This window comes from Amblyraja radiata, chromosome 18 (assembly GCF_010909765.2).
Source record: "Amblyraja radiata isolate CabotCenter1 chromosome 18, sAmbRad1.1.pri, whole genome shotgun sequence".
Lineage (NCBI taxonomy): Eukaryota > Metazoa > Chordata > Chondrichthyes > Rajiformes > Rajidae > Amblyraja > Amblyraja radiata.
The window spans coordinates 46089469-46112344 of NC_045973.1; the positions used below are offsets into that span (position 1 = coordinate 46089469).

The 22876-nt window shown below is 43.2% G+C and overlaps 1 protein-coding gene across 1 annotated transcript in view; it reads right to left on the reverse strand.

Annotated features, from left to right (window-relative positions):
- LOC116983474 (plasma membrane calcium-transporting ATPase 2-like) overlaps positions 1-22280 on the reverse strand; it is an 847186-nt gene extending 824906 nt beyond the window's left edge. The window contains exons 1-2 of the mRNA XM_033037261.1: positions 21966-22280; positions 21306-21411 (exon numbers count right to left, since the gene is read on the reverse strand). The gene's annotated coding sequence lies outside the window, so the exon portion shown is untranslated. The remainder of the gene's footprint in view (positions 1-21305; positions 21412-21965) is intronic.
- Positions 22281-22876: the final 596 nt, after the last annotated feature.

Sequence of the window (22876 nt, forward strand, 5' to 3'; positions counted from 1 at the left end):
CATATTAATGATTTGGACGAGGGAATTGAATGCAACATCTCCAAGTTTGTGGATGACACGAAGCTGGGGGGCAGTGTTAGCTGTGAGGAGCATGCTAGGAGGCTACAAGGTAACTTTGATAGGTTGGGTGAGTGGGCAAATGCATGGCAGATGCAGTATATTGTGGATAAATGTGAGGTTTTCCACTTTGGTGGCAAGAACAGGAAAGTAGACTATTATCTGAATGCTGGCCGATTAGGAAAATGGGTGATGCAACGAGACCTGGGTGTCATGGTACACCAGTCATTGAAAGTAGGCATGCAGGTGCAGAAGGCAGTGAAGAAAGCGAATGGTGTGTTAGCATTCATAGCAAAAGGATTTGAGTATAGGAGCAGGGAGGTTCTACTGCAGTTGTACAGGGCCTTGGTGAGACCACACCTGGAGTATTGCGTACAGTTTTGGTCTCCTAATCTGAGGAAAGACATTCTTGCCATAGAGGGAGTACAGAGATGGTTCACCAGACTGATTCCTGGGATAGCAGGACTTTCATATGAAGAAAGACTGGATAGACTCGGCTTAAACTCGCTAGAATTTAGAAGATTGAGGGGGAATCTTATAGAAACTTACAAAATTCTTAAGGGGTTGGACAGGCTAGATGCAGGAAGATTGTTCCCGATGTTGGGGAAGTCCAGAACAAGGGGTCACAGTTTAAGGATAAGGGGAAAGTCCTTTAGGACCGAGATGAGAATTTTTTTTTTTACACAGAGAGTGGTGAATCTGTGGAATTCTCTGCCACAGAAAGTAGTTGAGGCCAGTTCATTGGCTATATTTAAGAGGAAGTTATATGTGGCCCATGTGGCTAAAGGGATCAGGGGGTATGGAGAGAAGGCAGGTACAGGATACTGAGTTGAATTATCAGCCTACTCCTGCACCTATTTTCTATGTTTCTATATTTCTATTGTCTATTGTCTAATCTACTACAGTTCTTTGAAAATGGGACAAGTGGAACGGATAAGGTAGAACCAGTGTATGTTACGTTTTTGGTATGTGTTCATAGAGATAGAACAATGCAGCACGGAAACAGGCCATTCGGCCCAATTGGTCCATATCCAAGATGCCTATCTAAGCTGGTCCTATCTGCCTGGATTAGACCAATGACCCTCTAAACCTTTCCTTTCAAGAGAGTTAAGAATGTTTATTCTTATATGTATCCACAGCATGACAAATAAATTCTTACTTGTTGCAACTTAACAGTCCCATAACACACTGAGAATAATAATAAAAAACACAACAGATAAACATAATGGTGCAAAAACAAAAGCCCATAGTACAACCAAAGATAATCCATAAAAGATCATAGTTGTTGAGGTTAATGTTTGAAACGTGTTCAAGATCTTGATGGTTGCTTTCAATGTACTATCTATATTTCCACTAAATGTTAACTGAATTCCATTTACCATTAGCCAGCCACCCGATCTATTCCTCTCATGATTTTATATATCTCTATAAGATCACCCCTCATCCTCCTGTGCTGGAATTGTTGATAACCTTCTTCACTGTCAATGCCCTCTAGGATATGAAGGGGAAGCGTTTTACGAGGGACCTCAGGGGCAGCCTTGTCACTCAGAGGGTTGTCCACATCTGGAATGTGCTGCCAGAGGAAACTATATAGAAGCGGATACATTTACAAACTTTAAAATACATTTTTAGACCAAAAATGTGCATAGAAAGGTTTAAGGCCAAGGTGGGCCAAAGGGCCATTTCCCCTTCTGTACAGCTCTATGTCTATGGCTAATATCTCCTACTCCACAGTAAAACCTGATGAGAAATATTCATTGAAAATCCCACTTTCTCATGTGCGTCTGCACATAGATGACTATGCTGATATTTAAGAGGACCTATAAGAGTGATACAGTGTGGAAACAGGCCCTTCGGCCCAACTCGCCCACACCGGCCAATAATATCCCAGCTACACTAGTCCCACTTGCCTGCACTTGGTCCCTATCCCTCCAAACCTGTCCTATCCATGAACCTGCCCAAATCTTAAACGATGGGATAAATCCAGCGTCAATTGCCTCCTCTGGCAGCTTGTTCCATACACCCACCACTCTTTGTGTGAAAAAGTTACCCCTCGGATTCCTGTTAAATCTTTTCCCCTTCACCTTGAACCTATGTCCTCTGGTCCTTCTCTGGGTAAAATAATCTGTGCATCGACCCGATCTATTCCTCCTGCGCTCCATGGAATAGAGACCCAGCCTACTCAATCTCTCCCTATAGCTCACACCCTCTAGTCCTGGCAACATCCTCGTAAATCTTCTCTGAAGCCTATCAAGCTTGACAATATTTTTCCTATAACTTGGTGCCCAGAACTGAACACAATATTCTGAATGCAGCTCACCAACGTCTTATACAACTGCAACATGACCTCCCAACTTCTATACTCAATAATCTGATGAAGGCCAAAGTGCCAAAAGCCTTTTTGACCACCTCATCTACCTGCGACTCGACCTTCAAGGAACCATGCACCTGTACTCCTAGATCCCTCTGCTCTACAACACTCCCCAGAGGCCTACCATTCACTGTGTAGGTCCTGCCCTTGTTGGACATCCCAAAATGCAACACTTCCATCAACCATTCCTCAACCCACCTGGTCAATTGATCCAGATCCTGCTGCAATCTTTCACAACCATCTTACTCTGCAAAACAACTAACTTTTGTATCATCAGCAAACTTGCTGATCTTGCCCTGTATGTTCTCATCCAAATCATTGATGTAGATGACAAACAGGAACGGGCCCAGCACCGAACCCTGAAGCACACCACTAGCCACAGGCATCCAGTCTGAGAAGCTACCTTCCATCAACACCCCTGCTTCCTTCCATGGAGCCAATTTGTTATCCATTCAGCTATTTCTCCTTGGATCCCATGCAATCAAACCTTCCAGAGCAGCCTACCATGTGGAACCTTGTCGAACGCCTTACTGAAGTCCATGTACACACCATCTACAGCTCTGCCCTCATCAACCTTTTTGGTCATGTCTTTTTGATCCCTAATCAGTACTTGCCCATCCAAATCCCTGCATAACCTGTCCCTCAAAATACTCTCCAGTAACTTACCGACTGCAGATGTCAAGCTCACTGGCCTGTAGTTCCCAGCATTTTCCCTGCAGGGGACGTACACCACCTGAGTTTTCTTCAGTACACTTTTAAAAACATCCCACTTGTAATAACCTGCTCCAGTCAACTTGAGCAAGACCTTCTCTCATACTCTCAAAGTTGGCCTTACCCCAGTTGAGCATTTTAACACGTGGACCCTCTCCGTCCCTATCCATAACTATCTTAAACCGAATCGAACTGTGGTCACTGGTCTCAAACGGCTCCTCCACACACACTTCATTAACTTGCCCTTCCCAATTTACAATACTAGATCCAGCATTGTCCTCTCACGTGTGGGGGCCTCCACATACTGCTTAAGAAAACTCTCCTGAACACTGCTGAGGAATTGCACCCCATCTAAACCCTTTACGCTATGATTTTCCCAGTCTATGTTGGGAATGTTAAAATCCCCTACTACAACAACCTTATTTGACCTGCAGCTGTCTGCAATCTCCCGGCACATTCTCACCTTGGTCACCCTTTTAATATACCAGCAGAATCTCTTATGATTTTCCAAACCTTGCCTTCCAGATCCATCTCCTGCTCTGAAGGAGAACACTTAAAATAGAAATCAAATTTAGAGCACAAGAGGGATCTGGCAGGCAAGGGTTGGAAAACTCCTACACTTCAAAAAGGGTGCCACAAGTTCATCAACAAGGTTAAAACACATGACATCAGACGTAGTATACTGAAATGGATGGAGTACAAAGAGTAAAGACCAAAAATGACAGATCCTTTTTAGGTTGGCAGGCTATGACTAAAGTACTACAGGGCACACTGCTTGCCCCTATCTTTAAACAATCTGTGTCAATACAGAATCAATGTCCTATTTCTAATTTCACTTGAAATACAAAACTAAATGGGATTGTGATTAGGAAGAAATGGGATAAAGAGTTCAAGGGGATATGGACAAGTTGCGCAAGTAAATGATAATATGGCAGATGGAATAATATTGTGGAACATGTGAAATTATTCATTTTAATGCACCCAAAAGCAACATGAAGTATTTCTCAAATGATGATATGCTCAGAGTACCTAAATATGCTTGTTCATAAATTAACGAAGGCCAACATGCTGGGGCAGCAAGCAATTAAGAGGTTGAATGGCATGAAAGTCATTCTTACACCATGATATGAATACAGGAATAAGGAAGTCTTACTGCAATTGTACAGGGGCTTGATAAAAGGGCACCTGGAGTAACTTGTAGAATTTGGTTTCCTTACCAAGAAAGATTTGCTTATCTGTTTCCAGACATGATAAAAAAGACCGGGATTCTATTCTCCAAAGTTTAGAAATTTCAAAGAAAATCTCACAAAAAATATACCGAATTCTTAAGGGCTCCAGGCAGGTTACATATTTCACCTGATTCAGGAGTCTGGAATTAGAGAGCAGAGTTTCATAAGAAGAGATAGGCCATTTAGGAATGAGATGAGGAGACATTTCATATGATGAGCTGTTGATGGCTGTGCGACTGTACTCGCTGGGGTTTAGAAGGATGAAGAGAGGACTCATTGCAACAGACCGAATAGTGAATGGCCTGGATTGAGTGGATGTGGAAAGGATGTTTCCACTAGTTGGAGAGTCTAGGACCAGAGGGTACAGCCTCAGAATATAATAATATACCTCGAGAAAGAGGATGAGAAGGAATTTCTTTAGTCAGAGGGTGGTGAATCTGTGGAATTAGTTGTCGGACTGTGGAGGCCAAGTCATTGTGTATCTTTAAAGTGGAGAGTGACTGTTTTGTATATGTAAGCATGTCAAAGATTACGGGAAGAAGGCAGGACAATGGGGCTGAGATAGATCAGTCAAAATTGAATGAAAGAGTGGACTCGATGGGCTGAATGGCCTATTTCTGCTCCTATGCCTTATGACATTTCTTCACCCAGAGGGTCATCAGTCTTTGGAATTGCTCTATCGTTGATGGCAATGGAGGCCTGGTCGTTGTGTCAATTTAAAATCAATATCAATACATTTATAGGCTTTAAAAGATTCAAGGAATGTGGGGACAGTGCACAAATATGGCACTGAGATAGAAGATCAGCCGTGATCTTAATGAATGGCAGAATTGGCTCTAAAGGGCCTGTCCCACTTACGTGTCCTTGGCACGCAAATTACGCGACCTCGTGGTCGCGTTGAGGGCCGACGGTCCTGCGAAGGTCGGGCGCGACTTCATTCGACCGCACAGCAGTCTGGAGCGCGTGACGTCATTTGAAGATGGACACAAAGCTGGAGTAACTCAGCGGGACCGGCAGCATCTCTGGAGAGAAGCAATGGGTGATGTTTCGGGTCGAGACTCTTCTTCAGTCTGAAAAGAAGGGTCTTGACCCGAAACGTCACCAATTGCTTCTCTCCAGAGATGCTGCCGGTCCCGCTGAGTTACTCCAGCTTTGTGTCCATCTTCAATTTTCTTGGCCCCGCTCTGGGAGTAGAAGTGGGGGCGGATCCGGACCGCAACGGCCGTGAGCCCCAGGCCGAGTTTGGCAATCGTTTGCCTGCTTCTGCTGCTGTTGAAGGTGAGACGTTGCGTCGCGCCAGGGTCTTGGGCCTGTCCCACGTTGGCCGTCAGTTCCGCGACAGGCCGTTGACGCGCGAAGATTTAATTCATTACAAAAATTTTGGAGCCCCGCGCAATGTCGCGCACAACTACATACCCCTCCACGCTTCTAAGTGGGACCAGCCCCGCGCGGCCATACGATGCCCGTGCACCTCAACGCAACCACGAGGTCACCTAATTTGCGTGCCAAGGACACGAGAGTGGGACAGGCCCTTAAGGTACAACCTACTTCTGGCCTTTGAAACATGCAAAACAAACATTGTTTAAATGAAGAAGCACGCTTTAAAATAGAGGCTTGTGCAGGGTCAATATGGTACTGACCATATGGTATCCGGCCATGTTGGTGGGGAAGGGGGGTCTGTGCATTTATGTAAATAAAGCATGGTGCACGGACTCCACCATCATCGAGAGTCACTGCTCAGCAAACCTAGAGTTCCTCTTGGTTAGATGCAGACTGTTCTATCTGCCCAGAGAGTTTACCTCCACTGTTGTGATTGCAGCCTACATTCCTCCTGATGCTAATGCCAAGCTTGCAATGAAAGATCTGCATACTGCCATCAGCAAACAACAGACTCACAACCCCGAGGCAGCCTTCATTGTTGCGGGTGACTTCAATCACTCCCACCTGAAGACTGTACTCCCCAAATTCCACCAACATGTCTCCTTCGCCACTAGAGAAGACAAGACACTGGACAAAGTCTACACTAAAGGTACACAAAATTGCTGGAGAAACTCAGCGGGTGCAGCAGCATCTATGGAGCGAAGGAAATAAGCGACGTTTCGGGTCGCAACCCTTCTTCAGACTGGATCATGAAGTCTACACTAACATGGCTGAAGCTTACAAAGCCATCCCCCTCCCCCACCTTGGTCAGTCTGATCACCTCTCATTGTTCCTGCTCCCAAAGTACTCCCCACTCATCAGACGGGTTAAACCCACTGTGAGGACAGTTAAAGTCTGGTCAGAGGAGGCGGACTCCACACTTCAGCAGTGTTTTGGAAACACTGACTGGAAGGCGTTTGCAGCCCAGGCCACCCTTGACTCCCACACGGACATTGATTCCTATACATCCTCTGTTCTGGACTTTATAAACTCCACCATCAACAGTGTCACCTCCCTCAAACAGGTGACCATATTCCCGAATCAGAAGCCATGGATGAACAGCGAGGTCAGGCTACTGCTGAAAGCACGGGACACCGCTTTCAGGTCAGGCGATGCTCGAGCCTACAGTTCATCCAGGGCTAACCTGAAGAGGGGCATCAAGAAGACCAAGCACTGCCATAAGCTCAGGATTGAGGAGCACTTCAACAACAACTCCGACCCCCGACTCATGTGGCAAGGCATCCAGGCCATCACGGACTATAGACCCACCAACACCACCCCCACATCCAGCGACGCCTCCTTCCTTGAGGAGCTTAACCACTTCTATGGCCGCTTTGACAGGGACAATCTAGAGACAGCCATCAAGGCGGTGCTCCCTGCCGATCACCAGCCCCTCACACTCACCCCCTACGACGTGTACGTGGCACTGAGTAGGACTAATGCACGTAAGGCTGCTGACCCTGACGGCATCCCCGGGCGCGTGCTCAGGGCCTGTGCTGCGCAGCTGACAGACGTCTGGACTGACATCTTCAACCTGTCACTTGCCCAAGCAGTTGTCCCCACGTGCCTTAAAACCACCTCCATCATGCCGGTGCCAAAACACTCTACTGCGGCAAGCCTCTACGACTTCCACCCAGTTGCACTTACTCCCATCATCAACAAGTGCTTCGAGAGGCTGGTCCTGGCACACCTCAAAGGCTGCCTACCCCCCACATTGGATTCCTATCAGTTTGCCTACCGCAGGAACAGGAGTACGGAGGATGCCATATCAATGACACTTCACTCCGCCCTCTCCCACCTCGACAACAGAGACACTTACGTAAGAATGCTGTTCATTCAGCTCAGCATTCAACACCATCATACCCTCTAAAGTGATCACCAAACTCGGTAACCTGGGCATCGACCCCTCCCTCTGCAACTGGATACTGGACTTTCTAACCAACAGACCCCAGTCTGTTAGGTTAGACAAGCACACCTCTTCAACCCTCACCCTGAACACCGGCGTTCCACAGGGCTGTGTGCTGAGCCCCCTCCTCTACTCCCTCTTCACCTATGACTGCACACCTGTACATGGTACTAACACCATCATCAAGTATGCAGATGATACAACGGTGATTGGCCTCATCAGCAACAACGATGAGTCGGCCTATAAGGAGGAGGTCCAGCTCCTAGCAGCATGGTGCGCTGACAACAACCTGGCCCTTAACTCCAAGAAGACCAAGGAGCTCATTGTAGACTTCAGGAAGTCTAGGGGCGGCACGCACACCCCCATCCACATTAACGGGACGGAGGTGGAACGTGTTTCCAGCTTCAGGTTCCTGGGGGTCAACATCTCCGATGACCTCTCTTGGACCCACAATACCTCAACTCTGGTCAAGAAGGCTCACCAGCGTCTCTTCTTCCTGAGGAGACTAAAGAAGGTCCATCTGTCTCCTCAGATTCTGGGGAACTTCTACCGCTGCACCATCGAGAGCATCCTTACCAACTGTATCACAGTATGGTATGGCAACTGCTCTGTCTCCGACCGGAAAGCACTGCAGAGGGTGGTGAAAATTGCCCAACGCATCACCGGTTCCTCACTCCCCTCCATTGAGTTTGTCCAAAGCAAGCGATGTCTGCGGAGGGCGCTCAGCATCGCCAAGGACTGCTCTCACCCCAACCACGGACTGTTTACCCTCCTACCATCCGGGAGGCGCTACAGGTCTCTCCGTTGCCGGACCAGGTCCAGGAACAGCTTCTTCCCTGCGGATGTTACACTACTCAACAACGTACCTCGGTGATTGCCAATCACCCCCCCCCCCCCCCGGACACTCCTCCCACCAGGAAAAAAATACTATGACTGTATGCACGTAAATAGGTTTATTTATATCTCATATTTATTTCGCTCTTCTAGGGAGATGCTAACTGCATTTAGTTGTCTCTGTACTGTACACTGCACAATGACAATAAAGTTGAATCTGAATCTGAATCTGAATCGGAGGGGTTAATATGTGGCACGAAGTGCTGTAAAATAAAAACCTTAGCTCCAATTTGACAAAATTGGTGTTAAACGTTCAACTGACTGACATTACATTCTACCACTTTTACAGAATTTCAGCATGTGTTGGTGTAACTTGTGCTAATGGCTTTTCCAAATTCAGGCTAAAAAAAAACGAATTGCTCAGAATGCACATGTTCACACGAGGCAGTGCGTTGGAAACAAAATGTCATTCCATAAAGGGCAATTCGCGGTTGAATTTATTACTTCAAATAGTAGTTTCTAATATTAGTAAAAACTTCCCTTTTGAAGGGAAAGCAGTCTGAAGAAGATTCAGACCCAAGACGTCACCAATTCCTTTTCTCCAGAAATGCTGCCTGACCCACTGAGTTACTCCACTATTTTGTGTCAATCTTCAGTTCATTGACAACCAGGTTTAGGAATCGAACTGTAGTTCTCCACTAAAGACCAACAATTTGATATTTGCCTGCTTGGGATTTAAACATTTCTGTTTTTTTCCCCATTAATTCCCCAAGGCAAACGTTATAATTTGTTTTGTTCTAACTTTAATAATTTATGGGCATTAAACAAACAGTGAACAACTTTCAAACACTGTAATGACCTTGAAATTGCATATCAGATGCAGTTCAGACTGAAATATTTCTAGCTGTTAATAATGTCCTCAAAGGCAGCAGAATATAATTTGGTAAGGGACCAATGGATTAGCTTGCTCATTGCTCTGTGTGTGAATATTTGGTTAAGCAGGCATCGATTTGGCTAGTACTTGGGTAGCAGACCACCTTGTAATAGTTGATGTTCCACCTGGGAAACTAATGATCTAACCAAAAGGTTGAATTCCTATCCCAACATTAATCTTAGACACATTGCCATGGTTGAAAAAGAAAGTTTAGGAACAGCCATATAAACAAAGGTTGGAGGTTATAAACAAGTAGTAAAATCAATGAACATCCATGTCTTTGCTCTAAATAACAGTAATTTGCATTAAAATGGCAACTGGAACCTTGTTCGTCCTTCAAAGTCAAAGAAGACCATGACTTTTTGTTTTTGTTTGTGGGTCCAGAGGTAACTGGTGAGACCAATCGGGGCCCGGAAGACTGGCCCGCATATGGGACACAGCTGGGTGGGTGCCGCAGTAGAAGTCGAAGTGGCCCGAGCCCCGCGTTTCCTCTCTGCTTCTGTGGTGCGTCCCTTCCCAGCTGCACGCGCTCCCGTGGTGATCCTGTTTCGCCCAGTTGGGCTGTACGGGTCCTGAAGTCATGACATGCGCTCGACTTGGATTAAAGTGAGGGAGAGTTGCGCAAATCATCAGCCTCACTCTCTCGTCCCGGCCTATCAGGATCCAGTGGCAAGACATAGTCAAGACGGCTGGCGATAGGTCAGGATGCAGTGGGTGGCCACCAGTGTGAACATTGTGCCCTAACTGCGCTCCATGTAAAGACATTAGATAACACATATAAATACAAGGAGGGGGAGATAAGAAGTTACAATCAGAAAAAAATAAACCATAGCATAAGTGGGTTTAGTAGAGTTTTTAAACTAGCAGAGAGAAACAAGAGATTGGGTGGTTGTTGCAAAGCATAGGGCAACAATTATTTACCTCCCTGAGCGATGAATTTGAGTGCTGATCTAAATACTTAAACGTGAAGAAAATCTCAGCCTCCACATTCTTCTCAGGTATTGCATTAAATTCCAACAAGCTACTGGATGAAATAAATTCTACCTCGTATTCACTCTACCTTAATCTATACCTTCTGGTTACAGATGCCAGTACTGTGTGAAAAGGTTTACTACTGTCTACTATGACCTATGACCCTCAATGTTGTACACTTCTATGAGGTCCCTCCTTCAGCCTTTTCTACTCCAAGGAAAACAAAAAACAGCCTTTCCAATCTCTCCAAATGACCGAGCCACCCCATTATCAATAGCATCATAGTAAATCTCCCTTGCACCCACTCCTGAGTAATCACCTTTCAATACTGTGGCGACCAAAGCTGCACATACTATTCCAAGTACAGTTCACCGATGTTTATAAAGCTGTACCATACCTTCCCTGCTATTATATTCCATTCCCTGGCAAATCCAGAGTGACATCCTATATACTACCTGTATACTTGTGCTGCCTCCTTCAGGAATCCTTGGATTTGTACACCATGGTCACTCTGTTCCTCAATATTTCCTGCGACATTGTTATTCATTGTGCATGTCCTACTCTTATATGACCTCGCAAAGTGCCTCACTTCACAGTTACGAAGATTAAATTCCATCTGCCATCGCCCTGTCCAATTCAACTGATCAATATATTTCTGTAGCCTTGGAGCATCCTCTTCATTAACCACAACACGCCATTTTTTGTGTCAGTGCTGATGCAAACACATTTTATGCTCTAAATCCTGAATTAATGTCTTGTCTCAACAAAAGGCATTGAGCTGTCCTTCCCCAAAAATATGTGAGGAAAATCATTTTTGTCTTGATGATCATCCAAATTTAGATCCCCCTCCACATATCCTTTGCTTACATACAATTTGGCTTCAACTGCCTTCTGTGGTACAGAAGACTACAGGTTCTGGGTGAAGAAATGTCTCATCAACTCAGTCTATATGGAGATGTGGCTGACTCCACCATCAGGAACACCCTTCCTGCATCTCAATCTGTCCAGTCCTGTTAAAATGCTGTAGATTCTTCTTAACTCCAGTAAGCACAAACATAACTCTGTCCAATTTTTCTTCATGTGTTCAGATTATTTGTCTTCTTAGCCAATTGCTGCACCTGTATGCTTACTTTAAGTGACGTGCACAAGGATCCCATGTCTTATTCCACCTCACCTTTTCCTAAACTATCACTATTCAAATTACAATATGCCTCCTTATTTTTACAGCCAAAAAGTGTACCTCAGTATATCATATACTATTGCATTTGACATACTTTCACCCATGTTCCCAACATGTCCAAATCACATTGAAGCTTCTCTGCATCATCCTCACAGCCCATGTTCCTGCAAAACTGATGTCCTAGTATTGATACCATTGGTACGTTACTTGTTACACTATCACAAATGCTGTAAATATCATGCTCTTGGCCTATGCGGGACCTTAAGGAAAGCTTCCTGTGTTCTAAAGGCATCACCTCCTCCTGCACTTCTTCATCAATACTGCTGGTTGCTTCCTCAAAAATATTTCAATAGATTTGTCTAACATAAACTTTCCTTTCAGTAATCCATGTTAACTTTGTTACAGTGTAGGAAGAAATGCAGATGCTGGTTTAAACCGAAGATAGACATAAAAAGCTGGAATAACTGAGGCAGTCAGACAGCATCTCTGGAGAAAAGGAATAGGTGAAATTTCAGGTCTAGGCCCTCCTTTTTTTTTCCAGTCTATCCTTGACTTTGTTATTGTTTTCCAAGTCTTCCACTATTGCAACTTATAAAGTGGACTCAACTCAAGCAATTTCCACACTATCACTGTCAAAGTACAAAGCCCTTTTCTTTCCAACTTTTATTTTTTTAATGGCAAGGTTATATTAGCAACCCTCCAATTTGTTGGGACTACTCCAGAGTCTATAGCATTTAGGAGAATGCATCATAAGGCTTTTGTAATTGTGAGGACCACTTCCTTAAGTACTCCAGGGTGTAGAATATCAGACACCGGAAATGTTTTAAGCAAGTTTATTGATATATAGAGTATTGTCTATTGTCTGTACACACTAGTACAGTAAGGTACAGGAACAATGAAAAAATCTTGCTTGCAGCAGCACCACAGACACAAACTCAGGAAAACACAAAACAAATGATACATAAATTACATGTGCAGTTTCTGAATGGAAGACTTTGTACAAAAAGATATTGGTGCAAAACAATATTGGGAAAAAAGCAAGTCCAGGGCAGTGCAAAAGTGAACCTATTGTCTATTGTCAAGGTAGGATTAGGGTGCTTCAGGTGGGTTCAACAACTGATAGTTGTAGGAAAGTAGCTGTTCCTAAACCTGGCAGTGTGAGACTTCAGGCTTTTGAACCTCCTGCCTTTTGGTCACAGTGAGAAGAGGGTGTGGCCCTGAAAGTGATGATCCTTGATGATCAAAGGATCCCTAAGCTCTGGGCCATACTTTGAGACAATGTCTCATGTAGATGCTTTCAATGGTGGGGAGGGCTGTGCTGGTGATGGGCCGGGTGGAGTCCACCATCCTCTGCAGCCTCATGTCACTATTCATTGGAATTGTCATTCCAAATCAGGATACTTTCTACAATACATCTGTAGAAGTTTGTTAGAGTATTTGGAGACATACTGAATCTCTTTTAAACTTTGGTGAAATGAGAGGTGCTGGCACACCTTCTTCATGATTACATCTATTTGCAGACAGGTCATCTGAGATGTTATAACCCAGGAATTAGAAATTGCTAACTTTCTCCACCACTGAACTACATAAAAACAGGTGGCTGGTTTCTTGACTTCCCCTTTCTGAAGTTAACAGTTCCAATGTCTTATTGACTTGAGCCAGAGGTTGTTGTTGCAGCACCACTCACCCAGGAATTCTATCTCTCTCCTGTACACCAACTCATCACCACCTATGATTCAGAAAATAATAGTGGTGACATTGGGAGAATTTATAGATGGCACTGAAGCTATGCTTGGCCACAGAGTCATGATTATAAAGATAGTCGAGCAGAGGGGTAAGCATGCAGCCTTGAAGTGCTTCTGTGTTGAATGTCCCTATGGACGTGTTCCGCACTAATTGAGGTCTGTAATGAGGGTGCAGAGGCCCAAACCTCTTGAAGCTTAGCAATGAATTTGGAGGCAAGGATAGTGTTGAATGTCGAGCTGTTAGTAATGAACAGCAGCTTGACATATGTGCTTGTGTTATCCAGATAGCCCGCAGCAGAGTTGACAGCCGGTGAGATAGCATCTGCTAGCGACCTTTGGCAATTGAAATGGATCCAGGTCTCTGAGGCAGGAGTCGATTTGTGCCATAATCAACCCCTCAAATAACTTCATTACAGTGGATGCAAGTCTTACTGGACAGTAGTCATTGAGGCAGGTCACTGTGCTCTACTTGGTATGATAGATGCCCTATTGAAGAGGGTAGGAATCTCAGAAGCTCGAGGTTAAATATGTCCTTGAAAACTCCAGTCAGTTGATCCATGCAGGTCTTTAGTACTCAGCCAGGTATGCGGTCTGTACCAGTTGCTTTTCGTGAATTCACCCTTTTGAAGGATGCTCCAACATCAGCCTCAGAAACTGAGATCACATGTTCCTCAGAGAATGTAGCGGTCATTGTTCTTTAACCACGTCAAATTTCTACAACAGAATGTCTCTCCCAATTCTAGTTTCATTCAGTTTCTCCCTCTCACAAAACCTGATGTTCTCCAACAATTTTTGATGGTTGTGCTCCTTTGTGAAGGCAAAATGTAATTAAATGGTCTGCCATTTCTTTGCTCCCATTATAATTTCCCCCAATTCCCACTAATGCATGACATCAATCGTTTTACTGTTGGGAAATAAGGCTCACAAACCTTTTTAAAAACCTCCAGATCCAATGTAAAAATTTGTTACATTAATTGCTGACTGATTCATCAGTGTGATGAACCATAATACTAATTATCCCAAGCATCACAGTGGCACTGCTTATCTGTGTTAAACACAAGCCCCACAAGTGATTATGTCAATCTACTAATTTTGTCAAAGTCTCAGCTGTCAGGAGTCGATTTCATGAATTCCATGTATAATTCAAAATAGCACATTCTCAAATAAAACATCATACTTCTCTTGAAGTTTGCAACACTAAAACATTACAGGGCTTCCCCCAAATTGTATGTGGAAATTTTTTTAGACAGGTCATTGAAACGATATCAGAGGACCAGAGAAATAAATCAGCTGGCATTACATCGCACAACATGCATTCAATATTCCACATCTCAATGTTTGTCTCAGATGAAACATTAAATGCATTAGACTGGCGAGGAGCCAATAATTCATAAAAGAAAAACATCGCAAACAAAGTCTGCAAAGAGCACAAATTTGGCAAATGACCCAACAGGTGACAACAAGAACTAAATTGCAGAGTATGGAAAACATAAGAATGTGCTACAGAATTATAACTTTAATAATAATTAAGAGATCTGCACGGAGTCACAATATGTTAACATTAGAAAGTTAAAACATTTAAATCAAGTGCAGGAAGAAAAAGTGTTTGGAAAAATGGGAATTGTAAAAACACTACCAGTCATGATCTTTTTTTTTAAATGTGACTTTTACAAGTGTGGAGACTCATTCCAAAGAAAAAGTTAGGTTATTTGTTATCATGATTGATTGATGGGCCATTACCAACTCTCTGAATTAAAAATGTCATTTTACACGTGTGGAGTCCCATTCTAACAAAGATAAATTACATTTTCAATTCGGAGAGTTGGTGCTGGCCCATGAGCTGGTTGCTCACAACATTAACAAGATTTTTAAAACGTTTATTTCAACATGATATTAACCGCCTCCTAAACCTACAGCAAGTTTATAACTTAAGTTATACTCAATGTAGTGTGATGACCAGGTGGCACCAGCAATGGCTGCCTCGTCAACTGTCTGTCTGTCCTTTCTTCATTTGTTGTTTTAATAGTATGTGTTAAATGTATATTTTTAGCGTTCTTTAGCCTTGTTTTATGTGGAGGTGCGGGGGGGGGGGGGGGGGGGTAGGGGTTGGGGGAAACGTTTTAAATCTCTTGCCTCAATGGAGATGCGATTTCTTTCCGTATTATATCTTCGTATCGTAGTCTGTACTGTGGCCTAAAATCGAGCAGTTGGTGGCCATTGCTGGAGATTGATTTGGGAGCTCCAACCGCAGGAGCCTGCGGACTTTAACATCGTGGAGCTCGCTGTCTCTGGTTTGAGACCGACTTCAGGAGCTCCAAGCCACAGGAGCTTCGACCGCCCTGACGGATGGTTCGACTGCCCCGACCGCGAGAGAATAAAGAGGAAGAAGCTTGAACTTTATTGCCTTCCATCACAGTGAGGAATGTGGGGAATCCGCTGTGGTGGATGTTTATGTTAACTTTTATGTAGTTGTGTGTCTTGTTGCTTTTTTTAGTATGGCTGTATGGTAATTCGCATTTCACTTTTATTGGCACACATGAAAGCTTTGAAATATTTGCAAGCGTCTCCATACGGTAAAGGAAAATTGAATGACCTCAGGTTGGCAAATAATAGAGTCAGCAGTTAAGATTTTAATAAAGGTCTGTCTGAAACTTACTGAGAGTTTCAGCGGGAAAAGGGAAAACTTAACACCTCTTTAGAAAACAAATCCTGTATTGTGGGATTCCATTGTGCTGAAAAACATTGATGGGAAATGTGATTTGTGCATCCAAACACAAAGCTAATCACTCACATAGTAGCTGCAAAATGCCAACAAAATAGTCAATAAATTGCACCAAGAACAACAAACAAAAATATGGCTACAATTGGCAACAATGTTTTGCTTGTACTAAGTGATGAATCAATTAATCACTTTCCACTAAAATACAGGTGGAAATCGATAATGAAGCCTGCATTACGACACTTCTCTGCAGACATATTGTCTGGATGGGCATTTTAATGTGACAATTCTCCATGAAAGAAATGTACAGCCCTTCAGCTCTGAGAGAATTACTCAAACCATCTGATGATTCGCATCACAGGGATCCCAATATCAAGTTTATTTTTGTTGAAAATCACATTTTATCATCGACGGTAGAACTATTTGAGAAGATTTACTAGTCATATTTGGGTGAGGGTGGGGATACAAAGCTCAGACGACCCCAAAAATATGAATTTTGACCTTTTTTTAAAACAATTAAATAATAATATTGTATTGTACAAGGTTGATTACATTTCTATATTCCTTCAATATATTTAAGTTCAACAAATAATTCTCCAGGATTAACAAAAAATCACTGTCAGCATAAAGAAGCCTAGGATATCCAAACCAATGTAAATTGTTGAGTTTTCAACAAATTCAAATAGAAGTCCAAGTAAATCTACTTGTGTTTTGTGTTATTTTTTAATTAAGTCTGAGTCATCCAAGGTCACATCAGCAACAACTGGAGAAAATTTGATATCAGTCCAGTCTAATCCAAATGTCACTCACATTTCATTAAGTAGTATGTTCATACTTGACACCAAGACTGCAAAAATTAAGCATCGTGCCCAAAATGCAAAGTTCATATTACTACAGTATATGTGGAAATCCACTTTGTAAAATGATCTGTATACCATTTCATGGAAGGATTCTGATGAAAAGTTATCGACATCGACAAAAGTGCTGGAGAAACTCAGCAGGTGCAGCAGCATCTATGGAGCGAAGGAAATAGGCAGAGGAGCGGGGAGAAGAAAGGAGAAAGGAAGAGGAGGAGCCCGAGGGCTGAGGGAGAGCTGAGAAAGGGAGGAGACATCAAGGGCTACCAGAAATTGGAGAAGTCAATGTTTATGCCGCTAGGGTGCAGACTGCCCAAGCGGAGTATGAGGTGCTGCTCCTCCAATTTCCGGTGGTGCTCACTCTGGCCATGGAGGAGGCCCAGGACAGACAGGTCGGATTCGGAATGGGAGGGGGAGTTGAAGTACTGAGCCACCGGGAGATCAGGTTGGTTAATGCGGACCGAGCTGAGGTGTTCGGCGAAACGATCGCCAAGCCTACGCTCGGTCTCACCAATGTAATGTTAAAATTGTACAAGGCATTGGTGAGACCAATTCAGGATTATGGTGTACAACTTTGGTCGCCTAATTATAGGAAGGATGTCAACAAAATAGAGAGAGTACAGAGGAGATTTACTAGAATGTTGCCTGGGTTTCAGCAACTAAGTTACAGAGAAAGGTTGAATAAGTTAGGTCTTTATTCTTTGGAGCGCTGAAGGTTAAGGGGGGACTTGATAGAGGTCTTTAAAATGATGAGAGGGATAGACAGAGTTGACGTGGATAAGCTTTTCCCATTGAGAGTAGGGAAGATTCAAACAAGAGGACATGACTTCAGAATTAAGGGACAGAAGTTTAGGGGTAACATGAAGGGGAACTTCTTTACTCAGAGAGTGGTAGCTGTGTGGAATGAGCTTCCAATGGAAGTGGTGGAGGCAGGTTCGATTTTATCATTAAAAAATAAATTGGATAGGTATATGGATGGGAAAGGAATGGAGCGTTATGGTCTGAGTGCAGGTAGATGGGACTAGGAGAAAAACAGTGTTCGGCACGGACTTGTAGGGCCGAGATGGCCTGTTTCCATGCTGTAATTGTTATATGTTATATATAATGTAGATCAGCTGACATCTAGAGCAGCAGATGCAATAGATGAGGTTGGAGGAGATGCAGGTGAACCTCTGTCGCACCTGGAACGACTGCTTGGGTCCTTGAATGGAGTCGAGGGGGGAGGTAAAGCGACAAGTGTAGCATCTCTTGTGGTTGCAAGGGAAAGTGCCCTGGGAGGGGGTGGTGCAGGAGGGAAGGGAAGAATTGGCCAGGGAGTTACGGAGGGAGCGGTCTTTGCGGAAAGCAGACGGGGGGGGGGGGGGGGGGAATGGAAAGTTGGGGCGAGTGGTAGGGTCACGTTGGAGGTGGCGAAAATGTCGGAGAACTATTTGTTGTATGTGACGGCTAATGGGGTGGAAGGTGAGGACTAGGGGGACTCTGCCCTTGATGCGAGTGGGGGGATGGGGAGAGAGAGCAGTGTTATGGGGTATTGAAGAGACCCTGGTGAGAGCCTCATCTATAGTAGGGGAGGGGAACCCCCGTTCCCTGAAGAATGAGGACATTTCCGATGCCCTGGTGTGGAACACCTCATCCTGGGAGCAGATGCGGCGTAGACGGAGGAATTGGGAGCAGGGGATGGAGTCCTTACAGGAAGCAGGGTGGGAAGAAGTGTAGTCTAGATAGCCATGGGAGTCAGTGGGTTTATAGTGGATGCCGGTCAGAAGTCTATCACCTGCGATGGAGATAGTGAGGTCAAGAAATGGTTGGGAAGTGTCGGAAATGGTCCAGGTGTATTTGAGTGCCGGATGGAAGTTAGCGGTGGACGGATGAAGTCAGTCAGTTGTGTGTGGGTGCAGGAGGTAGCACCAATGCAATCGTTGAAGTAGCGGAGGTAGAGATCGGTGATGGGGCCCTGGTACGTCTCGAACAAGGATTGTTCGACATACCCTACAAAGAAGCAGGCATAGCTGGGGCCCATGCGCGTGCCTTGTATTTGGAGGAAATGGGAGGAATCAAATGAAAAGTTATTATGGGTAAGGACCAGCTAGGCGGAGGAGAGTATCAGTGGACGGGTATAGGTTGATTCTCCGGTCGAGGAAGATCCTCCAGGTGGGGGATAGAGGTGTAGAGTGACTGGACGTCCATGGTGAAGATGAGGCGATGGGGGCCTAGAGAATGGAATTTCCGGAGACGACGGAAAGTGTCTGAGGTGTCTTGAACATAGGTAGGGGATGGTGGGAGTCCGGGTCGGCGCGGCTCGGCCAACATGAAAAACTAATTCTGTTTCTGTCCACACATAAGCTGCTGACTTGCTGAGTATTTCCAGCATTTTCCTCACAAAAGGCACACATCTACTTGTCCATGTTAAGCAAATGACGAGAATTTAGTGAATCTACTGCATCCTGGATTGATATTCTGTTCAAACCACATATCCAATCGTTTTATGCATGATAAGATGCAATTACGCTTTAACAAAATGGGAAACATCACAAGGTATTATTTGCATAGTAAGAGCTATTTTAACATTCCTGACAAAAGGAAATGGTGCATTCAACCCTAGTGTTAAACCTGCAGGTATTTATAAAATAGAATACTTTTCTGGGATATAAATGCATCATAGATCAAGTATTAAGATTTTTTTTGATTTTTTTTTTTAAATCACAGGATATGGTACAGAAGACTAAATTTAATTTTTCACCTTTATATATACAGATTTTAGATTGTTCCCCTATTGAACAAATATGTGAAGAGCCATCCAAATTCATATGCAGCATACTTTCATCCAAGGTCCATCCATCTCTAATTCATATTAAGACAAAGAAGGAAACCCATATGGACATCATTGGAATTTATAGATGCAATTATTTTAAGGCAAGGTAATAGATGTCAGTGATTCCCAACTTTGCGATCACATGCTGCTTTTCTTCACAGAAGGTAAGAACGTTACATTATTTAAATCAATGTCCTGACAGATGAGAAAAATTATTTCATAGAACTGTTTCCAAAATACAAGTTCAATGTGATAATGTCCTAGAAAAAAAAAAAATATTACTTTGAAATATTTAATACAATTAAGTAATTGCAGTTTTACAAGTGACTTAGTAAAACTATTGAATATTTCGAGGTTACGAAACAATATCTGAAGAATAAAGTAATGAAATAGACAACAGTATCTACGAATAAATAAAATCACTCCAAGTTGTTAGTACATAAAGAAAATATACGATACACTTGGGGGAAAGTAATATGGCCAAGCAAAACAGATAAGCAACACTGCTTCTTGATAAAGGAGCTAGGACAGGTGGAGGAGCAAGTTAATTATCCCTTGTTGATAAAATATAGTATAACATTTGGTCATATTTTTTAAACTCTCATGACCCAATGATTTTCAAATTATTCAAAACCATAAACATTTTCCTGAACCTTAATGTCTCCACCACTGCATAGAATCACAATAACATGTTGATGTTCACTGGAATCTCTACACAGACGAAAGTATAGAAAACCATAATCTACTTACTGCATTCTTCCAGATAAACTGCATTCTTCCAGTTAAAGTAAATACTGCTATTTTCATTGCTTTCCCTTCATGTGAAAAGTGTTTTTTTTTAATGGAAAACATTAGTTCTATTTATAGATAAACTAAACATTGTGGAAACAGAGATGAGTATACATTTGACGCATGCAAAGTTTCTGCCTGCATGAATTATAGATTAGTTGCAAATTCTGATAATTGATCCGTGCCATTAGAATACCTTATGTATTGCTGGGGGGGAAATCGAATTGGGATTCTCAGATCACATCAAAACTTTAAAATGTTCTAAATGAATTGCAACGTTTATAATATACGTGCATTTTCTGACAGGTGACAGTATTTGTCATTAATACAATAGAATATACATTCTATTATCGAACACTGGTGATAACTTATGAAACATCCTAAATCGTATCAAAATTGACAAGATACAAATAGTAAAATATTGCATGCAAACGCTCTCCACCATTGATAAGCGGAATAGATAATCAGCCGCAGAAGTCAATGTTAAAATAACAAGAGGTTCATAATACGGTTAATTATACCGCAGCGTTATTTCTTTTTTGTCATTCCTCCAAACTAGACACTGTCCAGCTAACTGAAATGTGCACATGGTGAAATGAATCAACATTGCGTTAGATGCTGCTGTAGTACATCATCACCACCTCAAGGTCAGACAACAAACAAAATAAGGTTGAAAGGATTTAAAAAAAAGAGCAGCGGTGTTCCCACAATATAAAATTAACACGATCAATATGAGGTGCCTAGAGAAAGAATAACGTTCTTGCTCCTACCTGCTCAGTGTGTGTAAAGACGGTGCCGGCTGCTTCCTGTGTGTGAGGGGGTGTTTGCGTGTGTGACTGAGTGCTGCTGTCACCACAGTTCCTCAGCTCCGACTGACTGAAAAATGCACCAAAAAACCCCATTTAAAAACACTCTCACCCATAATGGCGCTTCAACTAACCACCCATATCACAAGCAATGTGTATATTTATATATGCAATACGCTTTTTTTTTTCTTTAAACAGAAGTTGTAAGCAAACAAGAAAACGTATTATACGGGTGGCTTTGATTAAAATAGAAGGGTGTGCAGTGAGGTAGCGTTTGGTTAGAATGATTGGGAAGGTTTAATTACAGTTGCAAATAATGGGAGAGATGCTCCTGAAGCGCCACACACCGCGGCACGTGAGGGAGACAGTACAACGCCGATTGGTGAGGCTCGCTGTCAGGCTCTCTCTCTCCACCGCGAGGAACAGCAACGTGACACAAAGTTGAATTATTGAGGTTTAATGAGGCTGCAATGGGGCTGGTGTCCGGGCGGGCTGGCGCGGGCCGGGGCTGCGGGCTCGGGGAAGCGCGAGCTCCAGGGTCGCATTCCAATCAGGGCTCGAGCTCCTGCCTGCACGCCCAACACCTTACAAAGTCATTGCTACTTAACCAAAGTAAAAACTTACTTGTCAGGGTGCAGGCAGCTCTCGATCCGTTATCTCACAATGCCTTATAAAACGTTGAACGCGAAAAGTCGAATGTTATGCGCTTCTTTGCAAATTGACTTTTTTTTAAATAAACTTTTTTGCTGTAAATATATAAATCACATTGGCCGTTTAATCATTGTCTGTGTCTTTTTCCCCCCTCTTTGCCTCCAGTGGCTAATGCATTTCTGCCTGCGATTAGATCGATGAATCTATTTGTCTAATGTTCATCCTTTCACGTTAAGTGCGGAAAACAACGGAGACTTTTAGCAAGTAAAAACTAGTCTGCGGGAGAGGTTCAAGTTGCTGCGAAAGTGACTGAGATTTTTCCATTACGTACCCAGAGAGGCTGGGGTTTGGAAACAATCTGGTTTTCATTCACAGAGCACAGGCTGAATTACATTATTTTTATATGAAAACGGGTAGAATTTGCGATGTTAAGTATCTAACATCTATTACTACTGTAATTGAGGGGCGGGGGGAGAACAGACGTGATGGCGCGGCAATGCACAGGCGAAGATTGTACTTTAAGAATCAACGCCTTCAAATTTCTTGAAATATCCATAGGTTATCCTCATTTCGTCTTCCGGAGATTATCATTTATTTCAGAGACTGCAAGTTAGTTGGTTTATTAAATCACTGTTGTGCGATTCACAGAAACATTTAATTGTGGAAATAAGTGTTGATTTCTGAGCTGGATAAATCTGGTAAACAGATTGAGCATTTCCTCCTTCAATAGTTTCAACAAATCCCAAATGTGAAAGGTTTGAACATCAGCATTAACTCTTCTGAGACTCTGAATGGGATTCAGGAAAATTATGATCAGTTGTTGTGTGATCATTGTGTCATTTCTAGCCTCTGACCCTCTTCCCTGTCATAATTAATATTTCTCC